The sequence below is a fragment of the Hyaena hyaena genome, unplaced genomic scaffold (genome assembly GCF_003009895.1).
Source record: "Hyaena hyaena isolate Hyena2069 unplaced genomic scaffold, ASM300989v1 scaffold_621, whole genome shotgun sequence".
Taxonomy (NCBI): domain Eukaryota; kingdom Metazoa; phylum Chordata; class Mammalia; order Carnivora; family Hyaenidae; genus Hyaena; species Hyaena hyaena.
Window position 1 is genome coordinate 12602 of NW_024081249.1, and position 14526 is coordinate 27127.

A 14526-nucleotide genomic window follows, 5' to 3' on the forward strand; every position below is an offset into this window, starting at 1 on the left:
ATCACACACAGATTTTAGAACATAAGGGATTCCCTGTAGGGAGTAGAGACATAGACTTTGTCCTCTAAAATACTTCCCCAGGCTTTATATAATCTTGCCAACTGATAACTGTTTTTCTCAACTTTTCTCCTAGATTTATTATTTTTTTTCTGAGTAAATGTCACACTACCTATCCAGAATTCTGTTTTTTATCATTACTGTCTTCAGAGTCCCTTCGTGTGATTCCAGAAAAATAAAAATTTCATAAATTAAATACAGTCAATTATGAGAGTTGTCTTAAGTTAACCAGATTTTTAAAAATCCCTTATTATGTAGATATTAGCCAAAACCTCCAGCTAATGTTTACTTATAAAGCTCTGACAGGAGTATGCATGTTATTAAATATATACATCCACACTGACAAGAAAACAAATGTCCTATTCTTAATATAGAGACTGACTCAGAATATATTTTATAATTCTGAAGTCAACATGTTGTGATCTTCAATAATCCTGAAAACAGAATTTTTAATCCAAGTTATAAATAATCAAAAGTCCTAATTTTAGCATATATTATTTTAAAAAGAAAAGGATTGTAAGACCTGGGTAAAGGCTATACCTTAACTCAGAAGTTTCATAAAATGCTAGACTAAGATGAAAATCCAGTTAAATAGTATTGAAACTTGGAAGTTCTTGTCCACTTCTAAATATTTGTTTGGGGGATCCTGGGTGGCGCAGTTGGTTAAGCATCTAACTTTTGATTTTGGCTCCGGTCATGATCTCACAGTTGGTGGGATGAAGCCCACATTGGGCTCTCCGCTGAAAGCCTGGAGGCTGCTTGGTATTCTCTCTCCCTTTCGTCCACACCCACTCCCACTCCCTCTCTCTCTGTCTCTCTCAAAATAAATAATAAAAACATTTAAAATACATACATACATACATACATAAAATTTGGATCAAATTCACATGTGTATTTATTTAAAGTTATTTACACACCTGTCATGGGGGAAAAATACTCAGGACTGTAACTGTCCTGTTACAAGCCTTTCTGACCTCCCATTGCTTAATTCATAGAGTCCAAACTCCTTTCTGAATGAGGATATGCCTGGCAAGTCAAGCATCACCAGTCCCCACCTAATCCTTCCCCTATGCCTTCTCTCCAGCCCAGCTGACTTCTTGAGTTTCTTACATAACCATACTTGTTCTGTCCTCACAGTTTCACTTATGATTCTAGGCTATTTGCTCTATTCCACTTTATTAAGCTCTAAAGAAGAGCCATGCCTTCAAGATCTGTTCTCAGATTCACTTCTTCCATTAAACTTTCCCTGAACTCAGGGCTTTTATTGTACTTGTCATACATATTGGTGCTTGGTTATATTCAACTGGTCATTATTTTTGGACTATATTCTATTGCCTGACGTACACAAATTCTTCCTGATGAACAAAATTGTAACATTCAAGAAGGCAATTATAAAATATCATACGTGCAACACACTGAGATGCAGTCCCATAAGGATTCAATAAATATGTCTTTATTTAAACTTTTCTTCCTTTAACTACCATTGCAGTCTATTGCTGCACATGTGACCACAACTGTGAAACCTGACATTATTGATGTGACCAGAAGAAGAAATGGAAAGGCTTTGAAATAGTTGTATTGACTGAAATGTAAACACAGTCAAAATGCTTGCAATAACATTTTATCATGTCCCTGCACTTTAAAGAAGTCACATAACATCATTAGTAAGAGTTCAATACCTTTAATAGCTACCTTCATGGTAAACATAGCGTAAATATGCTAAAAAATTAAAAACAAAAATATTTATCTAACTCTAAATCAGTTAGGATTTAATATTAACAAGGTGGAAAAAAGGGGCCCAAATAATAGGTGTGAGGTAATGTTATAAAAATATGTCTATCCTTGAGAAATCCCCAAATTTATTTATATAACATCTTTACAGCCTCCTTTCTTTTGAATCTTGTTTTGAACGAAACCTGTTTTTCCTAGGCATATTTCACATCATAATTTGTCTATTCAAATTTTGATATAATTTTCTCTCTTAGTTAATGAAAAATATTCACAAAATAGGCAAGTTGTTATTATTTCAGGAGTATCAGAACAATAAAAATACTGAAAGATTCTGAGTGCCTCCTAAACAAACTCACTAACCAAGTGATTCTCTAGATACTAGTATTATAGGGAAATCGACTCAAATTTCTTCCAGTAAAAGTACAAAGAATGTTCCACATAGCTGGTACACAGTTGAAACTAAGAATCCTAATAAATCTGTAAATGTCTACAATCCACTGTATCCATTATTTGTTATGCAGAGAAGGCTACCTTCACTATGGAAGCTTTAAGTATTTTAAATATGAATCCTTTCCCTAAGATCAGTAAAAATGTTATTTAAGGCTTCATCTCCCAAGCAACTGCAAAACAAATGAAAATACACATAAGAAGCACTAATGAGTATTTGATTCACTCAACAGCCTAGTCCACTTGGTGATTTCATATCTAGTGTCCTGTCTCTAAACATCAAAGGTGTTTATCAGTATATTGAATCACTACTTTGATATGCGTATTTCTGTATTTACTTAATTTTTTCCATGGGTAGGCACTCTTGCTTTCAATTAGTACTAGTTTTTAAGATTAAGGTCTTTAATATCTTTATTTAGTTATTCAAGCAGCCAATTCTATGCTTTAAAAGCAACAGATGTTTGCAAAATACAAACTGGAAAAAGAAATCCATATATTGAAATTTGTCCATGGTAGATTTACAAAGTGTGAAATTTAGTAGTGATCATTGAAGAAACTTTAAATTTTCCCAAGTTAAGTATCATTTAAAATAGCAACTAATAATTACTGTGGGCAGAGATTTTTGTCTGTTTTGTTCATTCAGGTAACTCCAGTTCTTGGCACATTGTAAGCATGCAAATATTTGCTGAATGAATTAATGAATTAATGAATGATTTTGTTATAATTAATGGAGAGACACCTTAATAAAGTGATTTATATTGCAAACAGCATGTACTGCAAATGTTTAATTAAAACTCTATTGTGTAAAAATCTTCATACCATTTCTTTTTGTTCATCATTTTATTTTTATCTTTATATCTTTTCTTGACCTCATTGAACTTATCTGTGGTAACGGAGAATGAGAATATCTTTGCTATCCTAAATTTACAAACATTTTGTACACCTTTTAAACTTCTCCTACATTGATTTTTTAGTGCAAAGTGTCTAATTTATAGTAAAAGTTTCAAAGTCCATCATATTATCCCCATTTTACAGAACAGAAACTGAGATACAGAGCAATTATGGGACATGCTGGAATCACAAAGCTGCCACGTGCCAGGAGAGGTGTTAGTAATCCAAGTTCCTCACTCTGCAGCCTACATGGAACTGCCCTACACTGCTGAATGGTGCTGGGTTCCTCAGGACACACACAACACACAACACAGATGAACAGGACCAAAAGGGAAGGGGGTGGGGGACATAGGTCACAGAAGAGGAATCAGGTGTGCAGGTAGAATACAATAGTCCTTGAAGCTAAAACTATAGGACATTTTAGGTTTCAATGTAAGTCATCAATTTCATAGTTACTTTTTGAGAAGCTTGCCTAAAGATGTCAGCAATTGTTACTTTCTGTCACTACTTTCTCCTTCAAGGTCATAATAATTACCTCAAATATCTTTCAATCCTCTATATTTTCTAGTACAGTGCCTTGTAAAAACGTGGGAGATTTAAAGTACTTGTTGAACAAATGAAATATTACAAAATAATCAAAAAAATGCTTCTTTGGTCCCTGGTATCATGAAAAGCCTTAGACCTAACAGTATACTGATGTTGCTCGATGCTGACATTGGTTCTTAGTGAAACCAGTTTCCAAAGAGTTCACTTTGAACTTGAAGCTGTACTTTGAGAAATCTTGAAAGTGTCTTTAAAAGTTCAAAATCTGGCCCTAGACATTTTTCACTTTTCACATTTTCGGTATATTTCCTTGATTTTTGAAACATCCGGTACCCAGTAGCATTAAAGCCCCTGCCTTTTGTTTGCATTAACTAGATAATTTCACAAACTCATTGTCAGTTGGATAAATAAATCTCCTCCCCTGAAAAAGTTCTACTCTCTTCTGAAATCCTCACAGGGATTTGTAACAGTAACCCCTTTCCGTTAGGTTCTGATCCTTCCTAATAATTTCTTGTTTCTTTCAGGATAAAATGTAATGGCAATAGCTTTGATGTCTTTATCTTGCTTTATCCTTTCTTCTTTAAGAAGCGGTTCTTGTTCATTCTTGGCTCTCAGAATGTGCTTTATGTAACATCAGCGTAAAAGAATTAGAATGGAAATGTATATCCTGTTTTGGAATTGTGTCTATTTACCCAATATAAAAGATATAGAGGTTTCTCAAAAGCATAGTGGAAAAATACCCTATCGTTCTAATTTCACAGTAACATCTGAGCCATGACCAATCTGACAAGAATGAATATTAAATCAGGACATGGGGAAGAAAGATAAAATATACCTTTCATAGTGAAATAAATTAATGATAGATGCATTTAAAAATAAAAACTAATTAAAATAAAAATTGTAATAAAATAAAATTTAAAAATATTAAAAATTCAAATAAATAATTTAAAGAGGGGACATAAATTACCAGAAATAATTTTGAAATGGTTTGATTCTCCAGTCTTTAAATTAATGACTTTTACTTTCTCAATGGCAAAGACACAGATTTTCATGTCACCCACCCATTTTTTCCCCTTTGTTCTCCCCTCCCACCCCCTAACCTCTCAGGAACTATAAACAACTAATATTTATGGAATATCTAATGTGAGTCCAGAATAATGGTAGGCAAAATTACCTATAATACAAAACATGCCTGCAAAAGACATCTTCTTATTGAAACAACAGTAATATAACAGAAGTAATAAAAATATTATTAAGAGCTAGATCACATAAAATGTAATAGGATTGCCAAGACAGTAGTTACCTGTATGAACTGGAGAGCCTAGAGATAGAATCATGAAAGAAAAAGTATTTTGAGCTAAATGTTTAAATATGAAAGCAAATAAATCCACAACTTGACTCCTTAACCGTCCCTAGAGGCCATGTGTAACCTGGTTCTGTACTCTCTCTTATATGCTGACCCTCTCCTCACTCCAGCCACAACTGCCTTGTTATTAAACACATGGCTCATGCCTATGTACTTCAAAAAGTTCAAAAAATGAGTCTAAACCCACTTAAGAATCACTGATTTAAATAACCTTTTACTACTGTCTATAAAACCCCTGGATCATGATCTTGGGAATAAATTAAGTGTGAAAACTCTACACCAACTTTATAATTAAAACCCAAACTAAGAGCAAAAATGTTTTGCAGAGACTGAACAAGATGGTTCAGAAGGCAGTCTCTTAGATCACTGGCTTTCAAAAGGATCAATTTGGCACATGTTCAAATATATCTGACTCACATAAAAACATTCTAATTCAAAATCTGTAGCAACAAAAGCACAGCAAACATAAACCAAATATCTGTGGAGATGGGCTGCATAGCCCCCCCAAAATGTATTTAGACATGTCTATTTTATCAGTGTGTGCACTGGCCTATCACACTGCCTTGAGCTTATTAATTATTTTTAAAAAATCTATTAAGTAAATTGATACATAAATGAAAAAATGAACGAGTCACATCATTTGGTTTTTAAACAGATTGAACTATGATCCTGGGAAAATGACCTAGCCTTGCATATTCATACTAACACAGTTTTAACAGGTGTAAATAGTATTTGCTAAAAGAGGTTTACAAACTGAGCCTCTTGGAATTTTTAGTGTTCTTTATATTTCAAAGACCCAAATATCACACTTTACTTAGGTTTGATAAAAGGTATTATTGTTGCTCACTTTATTCTTCACCTGATGAAATGTATTTCATTCTTCAAAACCCAGCTCAAAAATAAAACTCTCTGTCAAATCTTATGTAGGTTCAGCAGTCATTTTTTTGAACTTTATCCGAATTAAATAATCAAGTCAAGTGTGTAGAGATGTACAAAGATGTTCATCACAGACTTGTCTATAATACAAAAAAAAAAAAAAATAGACCTGAGTCAAAGAAAATTCGAATGCTAAATAAATTGTGGCTTACCCTTTTATAACTGTTGTCAGTGAAAATAATAATATCAGAAAAATAGTTATAAAATACTGGTAAGTAAAGAGATTAATATGATTCCATTTTAAATATATATTTATACAAATGGAAATTTGGAAAATGACTGTTTTACAACATTGAATCACTTTGAAATGTTAAAAATGATTAGTTCTGGATGGAGGGATTATGAAACTTCAAAATAATTATTATTCACTTTCTAATTTTTCTATGCTAATCATGTATTACTTGTGTTATTTCTTAAAGGGGCAAGTAAAAAGAAAAACTCTGTAATGAATCTTTAATTTATCATGTTTTCCACTTTGATTTGCCTTCTAAGAAGCACAGACTCAAATTTCAAGCCTGTCACTAGCAATACATTATATCTTATGGCATATATTTTGTGTACTAACCTTATTTCTGGCTTCATATTATCTTTACATTTTATTTTGTCTTTGTCCCTGTTTCCTCATTCATTTTTATATTGTTATATTTTTTATGCTTTCATAAGTGACAATATTTTATTTTATTTTATTTTATTTTTTACAAATAGTTTATTGTCAAATTAGTTTCCACATAACACTCAGTGCTCATCCCCACAAGTGTCCTCTTCCATGCCCATCCCTCCTCCCCTTCACATCCATCAGTCCTCAGTTTCTGTCAGCATTCAAGAGTCTTTCATGGTTTGCCTCTCTCCCTTTCCCCCAGCATTCCCCCCTCTCTTCTCCCCCTTGTTCCTCCATCAAGTTCCTCCTAATCTAAGTGCCAATATTTTAAATATGGGACTAAAATCCTAAAGGAGAACACAGACAGTAACCTCAGCTACAGCAACTTCTTACAAGACACGTCACCAAGGACAAGAGAAACGAAAGCAAACATGAACTATTGGGACCTCATCAAGATTAAAACCTTCTACAAGGTGAAGGAAACAATCAACAAAACTAAAAGGCAGCCTACAGAATGGGAGAAGGTATTTGCAAATGACATATCAGATAAAGGGTTTGTATCCAAAATCTATAAAGAACTTGCCAAACTCAACACCGCAAAAACAATCCAGTTAAAAATGGGCAGAAAACAAGAATAGACATTCCTTCAAAGAAGACATCCAGATGGCTCACAGATACATGAAATGCTGTTCAACATCACTCATCATCATGGAAATACAAATCAAAATCACGATGAGATACCACCTCAGACCTGTCAGAATGACTAAAATTAACACAAGAAAAAACAGTTGTTGGTGAAGATATGGAGAAAGGGGAACTCTTTTGCACTGTTGGTGGGAATTTAAACTGCTGCAGCCCCTCTGAAAAACAAGATGGAGTTTCCTCAAAAAACTAAAAATAGAACTACCGTATGAGCCAGCAATTGCACTATTAGATATTCACCCAAAGAATATAAAAATACAGATTCAAAGGGCTATATGCCCCACAATGTTTATAGCAGCATTATCAACAATAGCACAATTATGGAGACAACCCAAATGTCCATTGATTGATAAATGTATAAAGAATATGTGAAAAAAATATATATATACATATTTACAAAGAATATATATATTCTTTTTGATGGCTGAGTAATATTCCATAATGAAATATTGGAAATATTAAAAATTTTATGATAGGATATTACTCAGCCATAAAAAAGAATGAAAGCTTGCCATTTGCAATGAGATAGATGGATCTAGAATGTATTATGCCAAGTGAAATAAGTCAGTCAGAGAAAGACAAATACCATATGATTTCATTCATATATGGAATTTAATAAACAAAATAGATGAACATAGGGGAACAGGGGTACACAAGAGAGGGAAACAAACCACAAGACACTCTGGGTGGGAGGATGGGCTAGATGGGTTATGCATACTAAGAAGGGCACTTGTGAAGAGCACTGGGTGTTACATGTTATGTGTAAGTGATGAATCACTGAATTCTACTCTGAAACCAACATTGCACCTATGTGATCCAACTAAAATTTAAAGAAAGAAAAAATAAATAAATATCATGGCACTTCACCACAGTATGTTTTAGGGAAGTCTGGTGTCGGCTTCAATATCAATAGGTCAGCATTTACCTTGGTGAATCCGACACAGTTTAAGCTGATCCTCAGCCCTGTGGGTTCAAAACACGGATTTTTATCAGTCCAATAAAAATGGATTTGTCTCTCCGGACAAATTCTCAGACCAGTGTAAAGAATAAGGGCACTGCATTAATTCACAGTAAAAAAGAAATCTAATTTATACCAAATGTCCGTATTGACATGACTAGCTGACTTCCTTCCTGTTGGAAACTACAAAGGGAGCCAAAATATCAGAAGATTGCTTAGTAGTCATAGAACCAGAAAAAGGGGCACTTTTTTTTAATGGTTATGTATTTTTGAGAAAGAGAGAGAAACAGAGCACACACAGGGGGAGAGAGGGAGACACAGAATCCAAAGCAGGTTCCAGGCTCTGAGCTGTCAGCACACTGTGTATAGTGTATAGTGTATATATACTGTAAGAAAGAGATGGCCTTGCCAGAGATCTCACAATTTTAGAGAAAAATAGTGAGGTATAGTGACGTGGATAACCGCATGGGTTTTAGAGAAAGGAAAAGCAATTTGAGATCCCAGTTCCACTATGTTCTATGTGAACTTGAACTCTATGCATCAATTTTCTGTAAATTGAGCATTTAGGTGATAACAGAGGAGGCTTAAGTGTAAACCACTTTAAGCTGAGGATTTTCTATAACAAGTGTAATAGTTCTGGTAGGGAATGTTTATTCATTAGGCTGTAAAAATAAAATGGTAATTTAAAAAAATAATTGCAACCATCTAAGATCTTTTCTTTCCTATTAAATATTGTGTTTTCTTAGTGATATCTCAAATAACCTTCATTCACTTTTAGTTAAATAGTCCAGTTTTCTTATTTTTAAATTTTTATTTATTTATTTATTTATTTGTTTGTTTGTTTATTTATTTATTTATTTATTTTAGAGAGAGAAAGAGAGAGCACATGAGCTGAGGAGAGGGGCAGAGACATAGACAGAGAAAGAATCCCAAGCAGGCTCTATGCTCAGCAAGGAGTCTAATGTGGGGCTTGATCCCACAACCCTGGGATCATGACCTGAGCCAAAATCAAGAGTTGGACATTCAACCAACTGAGCCACAGAGGCACCCCTTATTTTCTTTTTTTTAGAAGTTTGTTTGTTTGTTTGTTTTGAGAGAGAGCGCGTTTGCGCAAGACAGTGCACAAACAGGGGAAGGGCAGAGAGGAGAGACAGAATCCCAAACAGGCTCCACTCCATCCGCGCAGAGCCCCATGCGGGCTCAAACTCACGAACTATGAGATCATGACCTGAGCAGAGATCGAGTCTGAAGCTTAATCGACTGAGCCACCCAGGCCCCCTACCCCTCATTTTCATATTAAGACTCCACCCTGTTCATTTTGAAGTTTCAAGTGCATGGTTATTTGAAGGCTTTCCCACACCCATCTCAGTTTATGGGTGATTACTGAACAGATGTGTAAAATGTGATCCGGGAACTGGTGCTAAACTGGTATCTGGTTGTTGCTGCTGCATTACAATAGGATACGGAGCTTTCACCAGAGGGAAAATCAACTACATTGCTAAACAGAGTTTGTAGTTGAAATGAAAGGAGAAATAAACAAATCCATAATTAGAGTTGGAATTTCAACACCCTTCTCTTCGTAATAAAGAGAATAAGTAAATGGCAAACCAATAAAGATGTAGAAGACTTGAAAAAATGCTATCATACAAATTGACCTAATTGATGTTTTCAGAGCATGCCACTCAACAAAAGCAAAATGCAAATTCTCCCAGGTGTGCATGCATAGTGTTTTGAGCTGAATAAAAATGAAGACATAATTTATCAAAATTTATGGAATGCAACCAAGAGTGTATTTAGGGAAGAATTTATAGCTATAATTACTTAAATTAGTAAAAATAAAGATGTAAAATCCATTATCTAAACTTCTACTTAAAAGAAAACAAGAGGGGCGCCTGGGTGGCTTAGTCGGTTAAGCGTCCGATTTTCGCTTAGGTCATGATCTCACGGTTCGTGGGTTCCAGCCCCGCGTCGGGCTCTGTGCTGACTGCCAGCTCAGAGCCTGAAGCCTGTTTCAGTCTGTGACTTCCTCTCTCTCTGACCCTCCCCTGCTCACACTGTGTGTGTCTCTCTCTCTCTCCTAGAAATAAATAAAACATTAAAAAAAAAAAAGAAAACAAGAAAAAAACATTAAAGAGAAAATCAAACCCAAAGTAAGTAGGAGGGAAACAATATAGAGAAAAGAAGAAACTAATTAAATAGAAAATAAAAAATCTCAAAATAACTTCTTTAAAATAATAGATACTAGAAAACTCTAGCTAGAATAATAAGAATAAAGAGAGAAGGCACAAATTATCAATATCAGTGAAGAAAGAGAACATATTGCAACAGAGCCTACAGACTGATAAAAGATGAGAGGGTATTGTGAACAACTTTGTGCCAATAAATTCAACCATTTAGATAAAATGGCCATCAGTAAAGATGCAGCCAATATTAAAGGAACAAGAGAAACTTAGCAGCTTTATGGCAATACTTTCAAAAGCCTAAATGAAGTGGGAAAATTCCACGAAAAGCACATATAGCCAAAACTAACACAGGAGAAATAGAAAAATCTGCATAGCTGAATATATTAAGAAAATTGATTTTTATTTCAAAACATTCCCCTAAAGGTAACTCTAGGCCCATATGTCTTATCTGGTGAATTATAGCAAATATTTAAAGAAGAATAGTACAATTGTGCACCAACTCTTTCAAAATCAGGAAGGGGAAAATTCCCAATTCATTTTATCAAGACACTAATACCCTGATACAAAACCAGACAAAGACATTTTAAGAATGAAAACTATAGAGAAATATCTGTTAATACAGGTACAAAATTTCTAAGCAAATTATTAATAAATCAAACCAAACAATATTTTAAAAAGTAATGCATCATTACCAACTGGAGATTATCCCAAGAACGCAAGGCTAATGAAATCTTTGAAAAGCAATTAGTATAATTTACTCTATCAATAGACTAAAACGGAACTAACTGCATGATTATCTGATGCAGTAAAGTCATATGACAATTTGTCACAATCATTCATTATAAAAATGCTAGCAAACTAGTAACAAATGGGAAGTTCCAAAAACTGGCAAAGAGTATCTACAAGAAAACCTAAAGCTAACATTATGCTTAATATGAAATACTGAATTATTTTCCCCTAAAATTATGAAGAAAGCAAGGATGTCCACCCTTATCCTCCCTAACCATGATGTACTCAAAGTACTTATGACTGCAATTTTTTTATTCAAAACTACTTTATCATGTTTTATTTATTTATTTTTACAAATAGTTTAGTGTCAAATTAGTTTCCACATAACACTCAGTGCTCATCCCCACAAGTGTCCTCCTCCATGCCCATCCCTCCTCCCCCCCACATCCATCAGTCCTCAGTTTTTGTCAGCATTCAAGAGTCTCTCATGGTTTGCCTCTCTCCCTTTCCCCCACCATTTCCGCCCTTCTTCTCCCCCTTGTTCCTCCGTCAAGTTCCTCCTAATCCTCCTATACGTGCAAACATATGATATTTGTCCTTCTCTGCCTGACTTATTTCACTCAGCATAACACCCTCAAGGTCCATCCATGTTGCTACACAGGGCCAGATTTCATTGTTTCTCATTGCCATGTAGTATTCCATGGTCTAGATAAACCACATCTTCTTGATCCATTCATCTGTTGATGGACACTTAGGCTCTTTCCATGGTTTAGCTATTGTGGAGAGTGCTGCTATGAACATTGGGGTACACGTGCTCCTATGCCTCAGCATTTCTGTATCCCTTGGGTAAATTCCTAGCAGTGCTATTGCTGGGTCATAGGGGAGTTCTATTGTTAGCTTCCTGAGGAACCTCCACACTGTTTTCCAGAGGGGCTGCACCAGCTTACATTCTCACCAACAGTGTAGGAGGGTGCCCGTTTCTCCACATCCTCGCCAGCATCTAGAGTTCTCTGATTTGCTCATTTTAGCCACTCTGACTGGCGTGAGGTGGTATCTCAGTGTGGTTTTGATTTGTATTTCCCTGATGAGGAGGGATGCTGAGCATCGTTTCATGTGTCTGTTGGCCATCTGGATGTCCTCTTTAGAGAAGTGTCTGTTCGTATCTTCTGCCCATTTCTTCACTGGGTTGTTTGTTTTTAGGGCGTGTAGTTTGGTGAGTTCCTTATAGATTCTGGATATTAACCCTTTATCTGATATGTCATTTGCAACTATCTTTTCCCATTCCGTTGGTTGCCTATTAATTTTCTGGGTTGTTTCCTTGGCTGTGCAGAAGCTTTTAATCTTGATGAGGTCCCAACAGTTTATTTTTGCTCTTGATTCCCTTGCTTTTGGGGATGTGTCAAGTAAGAAGTTGCTGTGGTGGAGGTCAAGGAGGTTGTTTCCTGCTTTCTCCTCTAGGGTGTTGATAGTTTCCTGTCTCACGTTCAGGTCCTTTATCCATTTTGAGTTTATTTTTGTGCATGGTGTGAGAAAATGATCTAGTTTCATTCTTTTGCATGTTGCTGTCCAGTTCTCCCAACACCATCTGTTAAAAAGGCTGTCTTGTTTCCATTGGATATTCTTTCCTGCTTTGTCAAAGATCAGTTGGCTGTATACTTTTGGGTCCACTTGTGAGTTCTCAATTCTGTTCCATTGGTCTATGCGTCTGTTTTTGTGCCAATACCATACTGTCTTGATGATGACAGCTCTGTAGTAGAGGCTAAAGTCTGGGATGGTGATCCCTACCGTTTTGGTTTTATTTTTCAGTATTACTTTGGCTATTCGGGGTCTTTTGTGGTTCCATACAAATTTTAGGATAGTTTGTTCTAGTTTTGAGAAGTATGCTGGTGCAATTTGGATTGGAATTGCATTGAATGTGTAGAGTGCTTTCGGTAGTAATGACATCTTAACTATATTTATTCTTCCTATCCATGAGCATGGAATGTTTTTCCATTTCTTTGTGTCTTCTTCAATTTCCTTCATAAGTTTTCTATAGTTTTCATCATACAGATCTCTTGTATCCTTGGTTAGGTTTATTCCGAGGTATTTTATGGTTTTTTGTGCAGACTGCAATTAAATAAGTAAAGACATAGGCAAATTCATTAGAAAAGAAGATGTAAAGTTATTTTTATTTGCAAACAAAATCATAGTGTATATAGAAAACCTTGGTGGGGAGCATGGGTGGCTCAGTCGGTTAAGTGTCTAACTTCAGCTCAGGTCATGATCTCACGGTTTGTAGGTTTGAATCCCGTGTCAGGCTCTGTGCTGACAGCTCAGAGCCTGGAGCCTGCATCAGATTCTGTGTCTCCCTCTCTATCTGCCCCTCCCCTGCTCATGCTCTGTCTCTCTCTGTCTCTCTCTCTCAAAATAAATAAACTTAAATTATAACTTTTAACTTTAATTTTTAGAATAAAAGCAAAATAACATATGTGAATAAACAAACAAAGAATTAATTCATCAGCAGGAGGCCTGCACTAAAAGAAATATTAGAACAGAAAATTTTGTAGTGGTTTCCTAGAGCTGGAAGTGACAGAGAACTGAATTGTACATTTTTTTAAAATGTTTTTATTTATTTCTGAGAGAGAGAGCATGAACAGCAAAGGGTGAGAGAGAGAGGGAGACACAGAATCCAAAGCAGGCTCCAGGCTCTGAGCTAGCTGTCAGCACAGAGCCCTACGCGGGGCTCAAACCCACTAACCGCGAGATCATGACCTGAGCCGAAGTTGGACACTCAACCGACTGAGCCACCCAGGCACCCCTGAATTGTCCATTTTAAGTGGCTGAATTTTAAATCATGCAAGTTATATCTCAATAAAGCTGTGAAACAAACAAACAAACAAACAAACAAAGAGAAAGGGGAAAAGAATTAAAGAACAAATGAAGAAACCAAGGAACGAAAGAGGAAAAAAGGAAAATAAATCTAAAGTGTGTTCTTCAAGCAGAAAAAAATAATCTCAGGTGGAAAGTCAGAGATGCATGTGAGAGTGAAGAGCAACGAAAACGATAAATATACAGATAATCCAAATGCATCTTTTCTGTATAAAACATTAATGACAATGTCTTGTGAGATGTTAATTATAAAGAAAATTAAGATATATGATGAGTAGATTATATTTGGAAGAGAAATAAATGGAGAAAGTGTTCCCTGTTCTTGCATTGATTTTGAGAAGAGGGGAAAATTGCCAATTAACATAAAGCTTTGTTAAGTCAAGAGTACATTATTCCAAATCATATCTGGTAAAAAGATTTGCATCCCAAATATATAAAGAATCCTTTAAAAAAATTTAATTTATTTATTTATTTGAGACTGAAAGAGACAGTGCAAGTGGGGGAAGGGAAGAGAGAG